The sequence below is a fragment of the Pristis pectinata genome, chromosome 9, assembly GCF_009764475.1.
Source record: "Pristis pectinata isolate sPriPec2 chromosome 9, sPriPec2.1.pri, whole genome shotgun sequence".
NCBI classification, from domain to species: Eukaryota; Metazoa; Chordata; class Chondrichthyes; order Rhinopristiformes; family Pristidae; genus Pristis; species Pristis pectinata.
Genome location: NC_067413.1, coordinates 66,635,251 through 66,651,732, shown reverse-complemented (window position 1 = coordinate 66,651,732; position 16,482 = coordinate 66,635,251).

Sequence of the window (16,482 nt, the reverse complement as noted above, 5' to 3'; positions counted from 1 at the left end):
TTTGTGCTTCTACTGGGGAAGATAAGGTGGATGGAGGGAAACAAAGGAGGCCAGAAATGGGACAGCAAGAGCTTTGACCTGACACTTAAGGCTGGAGGTAGTTCCAGATATAGGGATGGTGAATAAATAGTGAGGAGGTAATGAGCACCACACAGAGTTAATATCAATATTTTTAGGAACAGGATCAAATGGAATAGGAAGGAATTTAGTAATAGAAGGAAGTATTGTGTATTGGATGCAGGCAGAAGAGGCTTGGATCGCTTGAAATTCTCATTACATGGGACTGAAAGAAACTGAAAAGCAGGGGTGAAGAAGTCAAGCCAGATGATGACAATGCTGACAAGGATGAGGAGTAGATAAGGGTATAAGAAAGCATTTTTTTCAAGCATTTCCCCTTTTTATTTCAGATTTCCAGTGCCTGCTGTTTTTTTTTATTTTTAGAAGACAAGAAAGCAGTGTTGGGGCTGTCAAATGTTTATCTTGGTAATTGATAGGATATTTCCTTCAATTCAGTTCAGGATCAAACAGGACATCAATACTGCACACTGCTTGGTTCAATCTGAGTGAGCAGTTGCAGAGAGATTTGGAACAAGGGACTTGCATGCAATCAAATCTTTAATATTTAGAGACCAGAGGGAGCATTGCTCCAAAGTATATACTCTTATTAGAATGATAAATGAAATGTATTGATTAAAATACAAAGTAAAATGCAAGATTCTGAGGTGATCAACCTTCAATTGCTTTGTATTCACTTGAGTCACTCAGTTTCACAACAAAAAACTTTCAAGTATTCTGAGCAGATGGTGCTTCCTGGCATGGGGACCAGCCCAGCGTGATGCAGTCCAGTGGCTTATCAAAGACTGTTTAAGAAATGTTAATGTGAACAACTTTGCATCTAAAAGCTTATTCTACAGAAAAGCATTCAAACATACTTTTCTCACATTATTTTCCTATGTGTGATGTGATGATGGTATGTCCAGGATTAATACTTATTCATTTATTTTGATATTGGCCTCAGAAAGTCATGTAGATACAGTATATGCCTATCCTCTTCAAAAGGTGCTGAATACCAAGTTTTGTGACTAGATTTATTTGTAAGCAAGATAAACAGAAGCAATAAGGCACAAAAAATCACCAACAGAAATTTAAATAGTAAAGTAGAATGGAGCTGATACCTAAAACATATCTATTACACTGTTTGTTAAGCAAGATTATCCAGGCAGACCCATTATTTCAACCTGCTCTTGCCCTGCCAAACATATTTCTTCCCTCTTTGACTCTAGTCTCTCTTTCTTGATCCAATTCCTTCCCATTTACCTCCCTGAACATGTCTGATGCCCTCTGCTAAACACAGATTGGGGTGACTCTTCTGCAGAAAACCTGCATTCAGTCATCAAGGGCAACCCTGGGTTTCCAGTTGAATGTTACTGTAATTCCCATCCCTTTCCCACTCTAAATTATCAACCTGTAGCCTCCTGCACTATGGTAATAAATTCAATGTAAGCTTGAGGAACAGCATTTCATGCTCTGGATGCACTGCAAACTCTTGGACTCAATATCAAATTCAACAATTTCAGATAACTTGCTTTGTTTGTATCAGGGCTGTCCAGTTCTGTTCAAGATTATGCATCTATAATAATGTTAGTTTCTCCCATTCCACTAACTCTGTACAATCTGCTTGGCATTTCCTACAACTCTGACCGACACTATAATTGTTTTACATGCTCATTTGCTTGTTTTCTCTAACTGTCCTTGTAAACTTATAAACCAGATGGTTTCATCAACAGCTTATCACATGGCGTCCTTGTCCTCACCCCCTTAGACATATTGCCATTGTCCTGTATGTAAGAGTCATAAAGTTATACAGCACAGAAACAGGCACTTCAGCCTAACTCAACCATGCCAAGTAAGGTGACTACCTAAGTCCCATTTACCTGCATTTGGCCTATATCCCTCTAAACTGTTCCTGTCCAGGAACCTGTCCAAATGTCTTTTAAGCATTGTAATTACACCTGCCTCCTTCAGTTCCAGGCACCCATCACCCACTGTGTGAAAAATTTGCACCTCAGATCCCCTTTAAATCTTTCCCCTCTCACTTTAAAGCAATGCTCTCTAGTTTTAGACTGTCTGACCCTGGGAAAAAGACTGTGAATATCTACCCTATCTGAGCCCCTCATAATTTTATAAACCTCAGTAACGTCACTCCTAAGTCTCCTTCACTCCAGTCTCAGTTTATTTAGTCTCTCCTTATAACTCAAGCCCAACAGCATCTTTGTGAATCTTTTCTGCAACCTTCTCTACCTTAATCACATCTTTCCTATAGCATGGTGACCAGAACTGCACATGATATTCCAAGTGTAGTCTCACCAACATCTTATATAGTTGTAACATGACATCACAACTCCTGTACTCACTGCACTGACTGATGAAAGTGAGCTTGCCAAACGCCGCCTTCTCCACCCTGTCTACTTGAGTCACTACTTTCAGGGAACCATATACTTGTACCTTTAAGTCTCTCTCTGTTCTGTAACGCTCTCTAGGACCCTGCCATTCACTGTGTATGTCCTGTCCTGGTTTAACTTCCCAAGATGTATCACTTCACACTTCTCTGAGTTAAATCCATCTGCCATTCCTTTGCCCACTTTCCCAGTAGATCTAGATCCTGTTGCAACCTTAAACAGCCTTCTTATCTGTCCATTATACCACCAAATTTGGTGTCATCTGCAAAATTACCAACCATGCCAACTACAGTCTCATCCAAATCATTAATGTAGATGACAAACAACAGGGGACCCAGCAATAATCTCTGTGGTACATCACCAATCATAGGGCTCCAGTCTGAAAAACAGCCCTCTGCTATCTTCCTCTGCCTCCTACTACCAAGCTAATTTTGTATCCAGTTGGCTAGCTCACCCTGGATCCCATGTGATCCAAACTTCTGGACCAGCCCACCATGCAGGACTTTGTGAAAGGCCTTGCTATAGTCCGTGTAGACAACATCTACTACCTTGTCTCTTCAATCCTCTCTGCAACTTGAAAATAGCTTGTTTTCTCACATTACCAGTTCTGAAACTGTTTCTCTTCCCACGAACATTGCCTGAACTACTGAGTATTTCCAGCATTCCTGTTTATATTTCAGATTTTGCAACATTCCAGATCACCATATAAAATGTCTCTAGTTTTGTACTCAAATCCAACATATTGTTTGTGTTCCCAATTTTTTGCACTTTCATACAATTTGTGTATTAGGACTCCTACCACCCTCTGAATACCAAAACCTTTCAACCTTTCATCATTTTGTACCTTTCACTTCTCATTGTTCTAAACTCAGGAGAGTACAGCCCCTGTCTGTTTATTCTGTCCTGTTAAGACAAACTCACCATACTAGAAATTAATCTGGTGAACCTTCGTTGCTATCCTTCTACTGCAAGTGAATTCTACCAAAGTGGATGACCTAACATTCTTCTAAATTGCACCCTCTCTTCCATACCCTTGCTCATTCACTTAAGCTTTATTGATCCCTGAAGCCTCTCTGCATTCTCCTTACACCCACACAACCAGCCAGTTCTGTGTCATCGACGAACTTGGATTCATGATCTGCTTATTCAAATCACTGATACAGATTATCAATATCTGGGACTCCAGAAATGATCCCTGGAGCTCCCCATGAGTCACAGCCTCCCAATTGAAAATGACCGTTCTACTCAAACTCTGTTTTTGTCTGCTAACCAATCCTCAATCTACACCAGAATATCACTGCCAAATACCTTGCACTCTGTTTAATAATCTCTTGTGTAGGACCTTATCAAACACCTGGAAGTCCCAACACACCACATCAACTGGTTTGCCCTTATTAATGCTGCCGGTGACAGCCTCAAAAAATTCCAACAGACTTGTCAGATGTGACTTCCCTTTTATAAATCCACGTTGATTCTGTCCATTCCTCTCAGACTTTGCCTGCAAAGAAATATATGGGATGGTGCAACAAATTCAGTGTTTTAGTGAGAACAGTATCTTTTTATCCTTTTGGACATGAGTGATGAGTGAGTTGCAAAAGGAATTGTTTGAGATGAATAATGTTGCACCAAGCACACACTGAATGATACAAGTCCATGGTGGGGTTCATTGGAAAGAACTCTGATCAGTTTTAACTGTAATATGGTGATTTTCCATTGACCCAATAGCTTCACATCTTTGACAGTTGAGGAGTGCCAAAATGGTGGAAAAGCAGAAAAATCTTTGATAACGTTACCGTTATTAAATATGAAAAAATTTGGTTTACACAGATGGAGAAAATGAACAACAGATTGGATCAAACAGCGAGCAGATGAAGCTTTTTTTTTAAAATGGTTGACCTGCAGGAAACAAGCACAACTGAAAAGATGCCTTAATACTTGGCCAAAAACCCTGAGATCCAAACCTGAGAACAGAAGGCTGAAAGCAGCAAATTCTTCAGCTTATATTAAATCTACTAGCTGTGGTCAATTATATGATTTACCTTTGCTATTTTCAAGGATCAGTTGTACAATGATTGCACTGCATGTATAAATAAAATAGATTAATATGCTCATGAAAGCCTTCATTATTAATGGTACAAAACAACAACTCATCACAATTACTAGGGAAAGTTCAAGCAGACTAAAATTCCACATCTCTTGTTATACTCACTCCCTGTAAATCAGTGGGAAAGTGGGGGAAGGTCAGAAAAAAGTCTAGTACAGAGGCATTGTGGACCTGGCTTATATTAATAATACTGGTGAGGTTATGTAGGGCAATTACATCAAAGGGATAGGTATTGATTATGTTTGGCATTCCTAAATTCACATCCTCAGAAGACCCAAAACCTGTCCTCTGTGCCAGTGCACAGGATGAGAAGGGAGGAACAATGAAGTCATTATGAGGAAAATTATGGATGAAAAAAAGAAAATTACATTTTTTACTTGGTTTCAAGTTGATCTTTAAATGTTTCATGTGAAGAGCCCATATGTCTCATATTTCCTAATGACACAGAAAGACACCATCTAGCTCATCAGAGAAATTCCATGTGTCCCATTCCCCCACTTATTTCCCTGTAACCTACTTCTTCTCATATGCTCACCCCCGATTCTCCTACCACCAATTTACAGTAACAATTTAACCCACCAACATGTCTTTCAGATCTGGGGAAAATCCATTCAGTCAAAGGGAGAATGTTCAAACTGCACATCGGCAGCACAGCACCAGAGTTAATGTTTCAGGTCGAAGACCCTTCATCAGAACTGTTCTGACAAAGGGTTTTCAACCTGAAATATTGACTCTGTTTCTTTTTCCACAGATGCAGCCTGATTTGCTAGTGTTCCCAGCATTTTCTGTTTTTATTTTAGATTTACAGCATCTATAGTTTTTCTGATTTTCAAAACATTGTCCCAAATGCTTTGTTTGGACGTTACCACCATCAGGGAGGAGGTACAGGAGCCTGAAGACCCACACTCAATGTTTCAGGAACAGCTTCTTCCCCTCTGCCATCAGTGGGTCCATGAACCCATGAACGCTACCTCATTATTCCTCTTATGCATTATTTATTTATTTTTATAACATAGTAATTTTTACGTCTTTATGTCTTGGTCTGTACTACTGCATCGAAACAACAAATTTCACAGCATATATCAGTGATAATAAACCTGATACTGATTCTGATTATCAAACAAAATATGACACTGAACTATGTAAGGAAACTTTATGATATATTATTGAAAGTTGCATCAAATAAATAGGTAGTAAGTAAGGTGGAAAAGGTGAGGAGGGAGAAGTGTAATGGTTGAGGTAGAAAATTCCAGATCTTAGGGCACCGGCAGATAAAGGTAAGACATGATAAATTTTAGAGATGATCAAGAGGTCAGAATTGGAGGACTACAGACACCTCAGATGATATGGGGTTAGAGGAGATAACACCCAATGGAAAGATCAAAATATGATCTTGTGAATTACTGTGGTCACCTGTACCATAATCAGATTGATTAACATCCTTGCAGTCTTAGAGTCATAGCATAGCATTATACAGCACAGAAATAGGCACTTCAACCTAACTCATCCAGGCCAACCAAGGTGCCTTCCTGAGCTACTCCCACTTGCCTGCATTTGGGACATATCCCTCTAAACCTTGCCTATTTATGAGCCTGTCCAAATGTCTTTTAATGTTGTAATTGTGCTCACCTCTATGCTCTCTGATAGCTCATTCCTTCACATCTATATAGGCAGCAGGGTCTTCACATAAGACCAAAGATGCCTACATCATGACATCTTGGGTCCCTATGCCTGACCAACTCATAGTCACACACCTTTGGCTCTTAACACTGCCCAAATGAAGTCTGCTACCTAATCTAATTCCTTCCTTGGCTGCATCGCAATGTCTGTAATTCAGAACAAAAACAAATTGCTAGAGGAAGCCAATGGGTCAGGCAGCATCTGTGGAGGCAGAGGGACAGGTGATGCTTCTGATTGAGACCCTGCATCAGTCGGGGCAAATAACTGTGGTGTATTTTGTACTTGGTGCACACTACAGTCACTGTGCACTGGTGGTGGAGGGAATGAATGATTAGGCTGACAGAGGAGTATTAATCAAGTGGGCTGCCTTATCCTGGATAACGTTGCACTTCTTGAATGTTGGTGGAACTACACTTATCCAGACAAGTGGACAACATTCCATCATGCTCCTGATGTGCTTCTTGAGTGTTGTAAACTCAAATTAAACCAAAACTATCTCCAAAGTATCTGTAACAAACTCCAAATTCATCCTTTCTGAAGAAATATTTTCACTCAAAAAACAATTGAGGGAGCACACCGTTTATTAACACCCTTCAGCCCCAACCATACACCACTGTGCTCTCACCTTGGTTCATTTATAAGTTCCAGAAAGCTCAGGACAGTGCAGTGGACAAAATTAAATTCCAAATGTCCAGAAAGGTTTTACTAAGTGATTAATATGTTGAAGTTATCAACTTGCCTGCATGTGACCTGATACATTTGATTTGAATGAAATAGCTGGTGTGTTGACATCAGGTTTCCAAAGCACCAACACTTTTACTGAATTTAACCACACTGCCGCAGCTTTAAAAATCCACTGCCAAATCTGCCAGTTTATAGAAGATACAAGTCCTTCTGTGTGGTGAAACACAGGCAGTGAAAACAGATTTCCTTTAACATAGTAATTTGACACACAAGTAATTTACAAATTCATTTTCCAGAACAATAGAAGATGCTGACAAAATACCTCTGGCAGTGTAGTATCTGCACTTGGTTTTGCCTTGTGAAGTTTCCTTTCTCATTTAAGTCATGCATTGCTACTGAAATTCCCAAAGGAATTCCTTCATCACTTCATATGGTACAATGTAAATGGTGCAGCAATCAAGAATAATAAAGGAAAACATTTGCAGAACATAAAATTTACACCCTCACTATGATTAGCTCAAACCATCTAATTCAGTAACACTGTTACCTCATTTGCTATGAGGAAGGGGTTAGGATCATTTGGTGGGCTATCAATGAGACAATGAGATGTGATAAGTATCAGTACCCTCTTAGGGTCCTTATCTTTCACTTTTAAGAGCAGTGCACAACGAACCCCCAGAATAATTTAATGAGAAAATGGATTACATGAAGCCATGTTTTTATGCAGTGTTCAGCTTCACTGAAAAATTATTCAGAAAGGAAAGTTGTGGACAATACAAATTATGCAGTCTTCTAGGTATCCTATGTAACAAGAAGTCTGGCATGAGCAGTGTAGTCTGTTGACATGATATACATGCCTACACATCACTTCTAAGATTTTCATGCACATGTGTGTCACTTCTGCAGTCTGTGGACCATCCATGCATGGGGGTGGGGGTAGGTGGGGAGGGAGGCTGCTCAAAACACTTGTGAGGCCAGCTTTAATATCACCTAGAGAAGTCCTACCTAAGGAGGTCCTGAGCCAATGCTTTTGGGAAGCCACTTCAGGAGGCAGCTGCCTTCAGGATAATGATCATCCATCTGACTCCTCCCCCACCAATTTCCTGGCTTAAGCCTCTTTGTGACCGCCCCGCCCCCCCCCCCAGCAGTGACCACCTCACCTTTTATCTAACTTCTGGCATGACCCTGTACTAATGCTATCTCAACCCCATTACCAACCTCCAGCATCCAAACCTACTATTACTTCACAGCCTAACCCCAAATCATCCTCCAAACCAGCCCTATTCCCAAGCCCTAACTGCTAACCTTGTACCAATTGCCAACAAGTCAGCCACTCTGCATACATACTGATCCAAACCCTATAAATGATACTTGCTAACCAACTCCCCTGCCTATCCCCAGACCTGCTGCTAATTTCCAGGAGCAGAGTCCACCACTTCCATTCTCTAGCAGCTGACTCCCTTTCCCAACAGGAGCCTGCTAAATCTAACCTGACCCCACTACCAATTCACCAACCAAGCTGCGTTCTGATCATTGGCAGCCAATGTCTCAAACCAATCCCTAAACCTTCCCTAACCTTGAGCCTAACTTCCCAGGAGTCCCACCACACCACACTACCTGGACCCGATCTTGACTGATTTCCTTGGCATGCTCCATGATGGTGGGGGTGAAGGAAAAGTCTTTGTTCTTTACAAGATCTATTCTGTAGTGCACAACATGCTTACCTTTATACAATATTGTATTTTGCTGTACAACATTGCACATCAACAATAAAGATTCAGAGCAAGACCATGGAGGATATGGACCTCTATCTGATGATCTTGGGAAGCCACCTCTCATTGAAGGCAGCCATCTGCTGAGGAAATTCACCATCGCCTTCAACGCACTAGCACAGCCTTTTGTCGACTGATGAAAAAAATGTGTTTGAGTATCAAGACCTCAGACCTGGCACAAAACTCATGGTCTTCTGGGCAGCAACATTATCTACTCTTTTATTTCCTTCTGAGTCTTGAACTACCTTCAGCAGACAAATGAAGGCACTGGAAAAATGCCACCAATATTGTCTCTATAAAATCTTGTAAATTCACTGGAACAATAAACAATCCAATGTCAGTGTCCTCCCCTAGGCCAACATCCCTGTATTGAGGATCTAATTATACTCTATCAGTTCTGTTAAGCAGGCCATGTAGTTCATATGCCCAGAACTCCTGAAATAGGCACTCTAATCTGGAATCTTATCACAGGAAGAGAGGAAAAGATTCAAGGACTTGCTCAAAGCCTTCTTGAAAAAATGTGACAACCCCACTGAATCTTGGGAACCACTGGTCCTGGGAACCTGTGGTCCATGAACACACAAAGTGGAGAAAGAGCATTGAAGATGGCATTCAGAACCTTGAATTCATGCTTTGAGAGCACACAGAAACCCTGTGTAGATGACAGAAGAAGGGGATAACCTCACAACCTTGTCTGTGCTCTGCTCCCATGCTCCCCTTCCAACCCCTAGGGCCACAGTTTCCGCTCCTCTTATCCACTTGCTGGGCCCTGCAGTTCCCGTGCTCCCCATCTACTCACTGGTCCTATTCCCACACTCCCTTACGTTTCCCATGTTCTTTTTTAAAACTTACCAGGGCTCTGTTTCCTGCATTCCCTTTGAACTTTCCAGGAGTAACATCTAAAGAAAAAGAGTCTTAAAAGTGCTTTGGAGTATTAATAGAATAGAACACAGAACATAGAACATAGAACAGTACAGCACAGTACGGGCCCTTCAGCCCACGATGTTGTGCCAACCTATTAAAAATATACTCTATGATCAATCTAACCCTTCCCTCCTACACAGCCCATAGCCCTCCAGTTTTCTTGCATCCATGTGCCTATCTAAGAGTCTTTTAAATGTCCCTATTGTATCAGCCTCTACCACCACCCCCGGCAGTGCGTTCCAGGCACCCACCACTCCCTGCGTGAAAAACCTACCTCTGACATCTCCCCTAAACTTTCCTCCTCTCACCTTAAGTGGATGTCCTCTGGTATTGGCCATTGCTGCCCTGGTAAAAAGGTGCTGGCTGTCCACTCTATCTATGCCTCTCATAATCTTACACTCCTCTATCAAGTCACCTCTCATGCTCTGTCACTCTAAGAGAAAAGCCCTAGCTTGCTCAGCCTTTCCTCATAAAGCATATTCTCTAATCCAGGCAGCATCCTGGTAAATCTCCTCTACACCCTCGCTAAAGCTTCCACATCCTTCCTATAATGAGGTGACCAGAACTGAACACAATACTCTAAGTATGGTCTAACCAGAGTTTTATAGAGCTGCAAATTTACCTCACGGCTCTTGAATTCAATGCCCCGACTAATGAAGGCCAGCATACCATATGCCTTCTTAACCACACTATCAACTGCGCGGGCAACTTTGAGGGATTGATGGACTTGGACCCAAGATCCCTCTGTTCCTCCCACACTGTTAAGAATCCCTCCATTCACCTTGTACTCCGCCTTCAAGTTCAATCTTCCAAAGTGTATCACTTCACACTTTCTGGATTGAACTCCATCTGCCATTTTGCCTGCCCAGCTCTGCATCATGGTCTCTATCCCATTGTAACCTATGACAATCTTCTATACTACCCACAACACCTCCAACCTTTGGGTCATCTGCAAACTTACTAACCCACCCCTCCACTTCCTCATCCAAGTTATTTATAAAAACACAAACAGCAGGCATCCCAGAAACTTGCCCTGAAAAACATCACTAGTCACCAACCTCCAGACAGAATATGCTCTATCTACTACCACCCTCTGCCTTCTGTGGACAAGCCCATTCTGAATTCACACAGCCAAGTCTCCATGAATCCCATGCCTCATGAATTTCTGGATGAGCCTGTCATGGAGAACCTTGTCAAACGCCTTACTGAAATCCATTTACACCACATCCACTACTCTATCTTCCTCAATATGTTTTGTCACTCAATTAGGCTTGTGAGGCACGATCTTCCCCTCATAAAGCCATGCTGACTATCCATAAGAAGACTATGCTTCTTGAAATGTTCATAAATCCTGTCCCTAAGAACCTTCTCCAATAGTTTGCCCGCTACTGATGGTCTGTAATTCCGAGGATTATCCCTATTACCTTTCTTAAACAACAGAATAACATTTGCCATCCTCCAATCCTCTGGAACCACTCCTGTGGCCAGGGAAGACGCAAAAATCATCGTCATTGTTCCGGCAATCTCTTCCCTCATTTCCCATAGTAACCTTGGGTATACCCTGTCCGGCCCTGGGGACTTATCTATCCTAATGTTTTTCAGAAGCTCCAACACTGCCTCTTTCTTAACCTCAACATGCTCCGACATATTAGCCTAGTCTATGCTGACCTCACGTTCGTCTGTCCCTCTCCCTGGTGAACACTGAAGCAATGTATTCATTAAGGACCTCCCCTACCTCCTCTGTCTCCAAGCACGTATTTCCCCCTTTATCCCTGAGCGGTCCTACTCTCACTTTAGTCATCCTCCTGTTCTTCACGTACGTGCAGAATGACTTGGCATTTTCCTTAATCCTACTTGCCAAGGCCTTCTTGTGTCCCCTTCTAGCTCTCCTAAGTCCCTTCTTAAGCTCCTTCCTAGCTACCTTTTAATTCTCAAGAGCCCTATCTGATTTTTGCTTCTTAAACCTGAAGTATGCTTCCTTCTTCCTTATGACTAAATGTTCCACATCTCTTGTTAACCATGGTTCCTTCACCCTACCATCCTTTCCCTGTCTCATTGGGACAAACCTATCCAGAACCCCAGGCAAGTGGTCCCGAAGCAACCTCCACATTTCTACTGTGAATTTCCCTGAGAACATCTGTTCCCAATTTACTCTCCCAAGTTCCTGCCTTATACCATCGTAATTAGCCTTCCCCAATTAAAAACTTTCCCATATCACCTGCTGCTATCCTTGTCCATGGTGATGCTAAAGGTCAAGGAGTTGTGATCACTATCTCCGAAATGCTTGCCAAGAATATCTGATAGTCGGAAAATCACCTGGTCCGGCATCATCAAATTCCTGAGTCTACTGTCTCCATCTCAGGAGACAAACTATCCACTGATATTTACTATAAACCCACCAACTCCCACAACTACTCAGACTACACCTCTTCCTGTCTCTTGTAAGGATGCCATTCCTTTCTCCCAGTTTCTCCATCTCCGTCGCATCTACTTTCAAGATGACGCCTTCTGTTCCAGGACATCTGATATGTCCTCCTTTTTCAGGAAGTGTGGCTTCCCTTCCGCTGTGGTTGATGGAGCCCGATCTTGCATCTCCTCTGTTTCTCATACTCTCACCCCACCTCCTCCCAGACAATAATAAACCAATACCAATACCAATACCAATGATGAAGGATGATATGCTGGATGCGGAGGATCATAGGGTGAAAGGTAAGGACCAGGGGAACTCTGTCTCTGTTCTGAGTTCCCCTGGTCCTTACCTTTCACCCTATGATCCTCCGCATCCAGCATATCATCCTTCATCATTGGTATTGGTATTGGTATTGGTTTATTATTGTCACGTACCGAGGTACAGTGAAAAACTTGTCTTGCATACCGATCGTACAGGTCAGTTCATTACACAGTGCAGTTACATTGAGTTAGTACAGAGTGCATTGATATAGTACAGGTAAAAACAATAACAGTACAGATTAAAGTGTCACAGCTACAGAAGAAAATGCAGTGAAATAAGGTGCGAAGTACAACAAGGTAGATCGTGAAGTCATAGTCCATCTCACTGTATAGGGGAACCGTTCAATAGCCTTATCACAGTGGGGTAGAAGCTGTCCTTAACTCTGGTGGTATGTGCCCTCAGGCTCCTGTATCTTTTAACTGATGATCATTCCCACCAGCTGCAACGTGATCCCACCACCAGCCACGTCTGCTCCTCCCTACCCCTTCCACCTTCCACAGGGACCACTCCCTCCGTGACTCCCTGGTCAGCTAGTCCCTCCACACCTATCCATCCCTTACCCCCAGCAATTTCCCCTGCCCTGGCAGTGGATGTAACACTTGTCCTTACACCTCCTTCCTGACCACCATCCAGGGACCTTAAACAGTCCTTCCAGGTGAGACAAAGGTTCACATGCATCTCCTCCAACCTTGTCTACTGCATTCAGTGCTCCCGATGTGGCCTCCTCTACAACGGCGAGACCAAGCGCAAACTTGGCAACCATTTCGCAGAGCACCTATGCTCAGTCCGCAATGGCCATTCCTTATATTCCATCTTGGTAGTCTACAACCTAATGGCATGAATATTGAGTTTTCCAATATTAGGTAACCCCCTTTTTCCCCTCCCCCACCCCCTTTCTCCACCTCCCCCTCCCTCTCCTTCTGATCCTTCAGTCCTCTCATTTTTGTCCTCCTTCCCACCCTCCCCCCAGCCTCCCTTCACCCATCTTCAGCCTCATCCCCCTTCTGGCTCCATCCACCCACTTCACTCAGAGGTTTTCCTCCCCCCACCTCCCTGTCTGGTTCCAACTGTCATTCACCTCTCCCTTCTCCTCTAATGGTTCACATTTTCACCTCCTTTACTTGTCCAGGTAAAGGAGGTGAGAATTTGTTCCTCCTTATCTCCCTCCAGCAGTGGTCTCCCATCTTCACACTCCCCTCCCCCCACCTTACTCCATCTGTTGTTTTTATCTTTTTCCCCTCTCTGTCTGCCTCCATCTATCATTCACCTGCCACAGTCTTCCAACTCTAACCCTGCTCCCCTCCCCCACCTGGCACTACCTGCCTATCATCTTACATCCCTCCTCAGTCCACCAATCACCTCAGAATTTTTTCTTGCCACTCTCCTTCTCCTCTTTATACTGGCCATCTCGCCTCTCCACTCTCAGCCCTGATGCACAATTTCAACCTGAAATGTCGATAATTCCAGGTAACAGACAGCTTCCCCATTAAGTCTGGAGCCAGGCGGGGCCGCCCTCTCTCCCCTGTCTTGCTCGTGTGCTGCATAGAACACTTTGCCGAATCCATCAGGAAGGACGAGACCATCAGACGGGTGACGTTGCTAGGCAGTGAGGGCACCCAGGTGAAAACCTCCCTGTACGTGGACGACGTTGCCGTCTTCTGCTCAGACCCAAGGTCAGTTCGCAGGTTGATCAGCATCTGCGACCAGTTTGAGTTGGCATCAGGGGCCAGAGTTGACTGCACAAAGAGCGAGGCCATGCTCTTCGGCAACTGGCCCGACCGATCCAACGTCCCCTTCATCGTCAGGCGTGACTACCTGAAGGTGCTGGGGATCTGGTTTGGAGGGGCTGGGACTTGCAACAAAAATTGGCGGGAGCGGATTGGGAAGGTGAAGCAGAGACTGGGACAGTGGGAACAGCGCTCCCTCTCAATAACTGTGAAAAACTTAGTCATCAGGTGTGAGGCGCTCTCAGGGCTGCTATACTTGGCGCAGGTGTGGCTTGTTCCTCGCTCCTCTGGCTTGGAAATCACCCGTGCCGTCTTCCAGTTCATCCGGGGATCCAAGATGGAGTGTGTCCGATGGGTCGCCATGCACAAGTCTCTGGACAATGGGGGCAAAAGTGTCCCCAATGTCGCCCTCATCCTGATGACTACCTTCGTCTGTGGCTGCATCAGGCTGTGTGTGGAACCAAAGTATATGGGCACCAAGTGTCACTACGTGCTGAGATTCTACCTGTCCCTGTGTTGCGAAGGATGGGCGTGGCCCCATTGTCAAGCAACGCCCCAGTCAGCTGGGCGCTGCCGCACTACCTGTCCTTCATAAAAAAGTTCTTCCAGACCAACACCTTTGACCACAAGTCCATCAGGCAGTGCGTTGCATGGAACATCCTGCAGACACTGCAGGAGAAGGACTCGATGGAAACTGTGGGGTGGTTCCCTGAGCAGACTCTCCAAACCATCTGGCAGAATGCTTCATTGCCAGAACTCACCAACAAGCACCAAGACCTCGCTTGGCTGGCAGTGAGAGGGGCCCTCCCAGTCAGATCCTTCCTGCATGTTCAAAACATCAGTCCAAGTGCACGCTGCCCCTGGGAGGACTGCGCTGGGGACAAGATGGTCACCCACCTCTTTGCGGGCTGTGGGTTTTTGAGGAGGGTGTGGCGAAAGGTGCAAGGGTCCTTGTCATGTTTCATCCCCAGCAGCTGTGTAACAAAGGATTCTCTGATCTACGGGCTGTTCCTGGGGACACACACACACAGACGGGCATCAACTGCTGCTGGAAGGTCATCAACGCGGTGAAAGATGCCCTTTGGTCTGCCCGAAATTTGTTGGTCTCCCAGCACTGTGAGATGTCCGTAGGGGAATGCTGCTGACTGGCACATTCCAGGCTGCAGGAGTACGTGCTGAGGGACGCACTGAAGCTGGGCGCAGACAATGCAAGGGCTCAGTGGGGAAGGACTACAATTTAGGGTTCTTCTGTCACTGGAGAGGGAGGGGCAGGGTCAGGCGAGAAAGCCCCTTAAATATGGTAAATATGGGATTGGGGTATCACCCCAGTGAGCCAGAGGAGTGGCATCAGGGCTGTGTTTTTTATAAAAAGTAACATTAATGATTGACCGTACATGAATGTAAAGGCTTGAACTGTTTTATTATTGTATATAGTTTGTCTTTTATTACGAATAAAGTTTATTTTGGAACAAAAAAAAGTTCCTCTCCTCCCACAGATGCTGCCTGACCCGTTGAGTTTCTCCAGCAGATTGTTTGTTGCTCCACATTCCAGCATCTGCAGTCTCTTGTGTCTCTCTCTGCTGGATTAACAGTTTTACTAAACTACTCTAGCTTTAGTGGCAGCTGTAGATGGGGGTAAGATGGTTCTGTTGATTAGATGAGATCATTGGTTTGTGTATCTTTCGGATAAAGATTGCTTTTAATTGACAGGCATCTTCATGCTCACAGGGTCTTTTAAGGCTGTTGGTTACATCAGAGAAGACTTACTAATCCCATAAGAGGTGGCAACATTCTGCCTATACATGTGACTAGAGAGGAAAACTGGGTATTTAGAAAATAAAACTGTTCTCTTTTCAGTGTAAAACTCCTGACTGTATAGAGATTTAGGGTTGATCATGGTTAATCAGGGTTGATCTAATCAAAGGAAATGGCATTTCTCCAAGTATCATGTGCTCTTAAATGCATTGTTCAGGATAATGTTATTTGTTAAACAATTATAAAAAAATTAAATTTAAAATGATTTTCACTTAGAAAACATCCAATAAATTCCTAAATAATTTTCTTGTAAACAATAAAGTTGCTCCTGAGCCCTTTTTAATAGTTCCTGTATTTTTGTCTCTGTCTCTGTAGATACTGAGTACCCTAATTCCTAACCTATTCTCAGGTATGACTAATATCGTTCAGGTTATGGGAAAATGTGTAGATGTAGATGTAGATGTAGATGTACTCCTTGTTTCTGCCCTCTGCCACCTGCACAATGTTTCTTGCAACCATGGCAAAACCTGATTGCATTGGAGGACAGGTTTTTCCTCTGTCCTCCAGTGTGTTCACACACTGCTATGTTTTTGTTGCTAACAGCCAATAAGTAAGCTAAACTCAATTCAATTATTCCTCCTGAATT